At 46.2% G+C, this 598-nt stretch overlaps 1 non-coding gene across 1 annotated transcript; it reads left to right on the forward strand.

Annotated features, from left to right (window-relative positions):
* The first annotated feature begins 243 nt into the window (after nt 1-243).
* Nucleotides 244-336, forward strand: TRNAY-GUA (transfer RNA tyrosine (anticodon GUA)). Its single transcript has 2 exons — nt 244-280; nt 301-336. It is a non-coding gene; the product is annotated as a tRNA-Tyr (tRNA).
* Nucleotides 337-598: the final 262 nt, after the last annotated feature.

Raw genomic sequence — 598 nt, forward strand, 5'->3', positions numbered from 1 at the left:
ACCAACATTCGCGTTTATACTACGTTTAATCGTGTGCTTTTAGCAGTTAGCGACAACACGCCTCGATTGCAAAGGAAGGAAGACGCATAGAAGGCGCGCAATCGCTCTTTTATACTCAAGGACAAAGGCTGCGACTCAAGAGACACCTTCGCAATGCGTGCCACGTGCCAGGCCCCAATTATCCCGTTACTCGGCCATGTTGTTGTGCAGTCCAGACAAGCGGGTAGACGCCTCGTCACCGTGCCGTCGATAGCTCAGTTGGTAGAGCGGTGGACTGTAGAGGTTTGATTCGAAGAGGACATCCATAGGTCGCTGGTTTGAATCCGGCTCGGCGGACTGAGCGCATTTGTTTTCTTTATTGATAACCTTGCAGACTTTTGTTCGCCATCGTGTAACAATCAAAATGAAAAATCTATTCGTGTCGAACAAACATAGGCGCTATCAGCAGAAATGCTGTTGCATATGTTGTGCCGTGTGTTTCAGAGAACACTTTCAACATTTTGTAAAGGTTTAGCACAATTCTAGCTCATGAGATGGTCTACTCAAAGAGGCGGACATTACGTGCAAAACAAAATTACAATGCCTAATAGAGCAATTA

Source organism: Dermacentor variabilis, chromosome 11, assembly GCF_050947875.1.
Source record: "Dermacentor variabilis isolate Ectoservices chromosome 11, ASM5094787v1, whole genome shotgun sequence".
Classification (NCBI taxonomy): Eukaryota; Metazoa; Arthropoda; class Arachnida; order Ixodida; family Ixodidae; genus Dermacentor; species Dermacentor variabilis.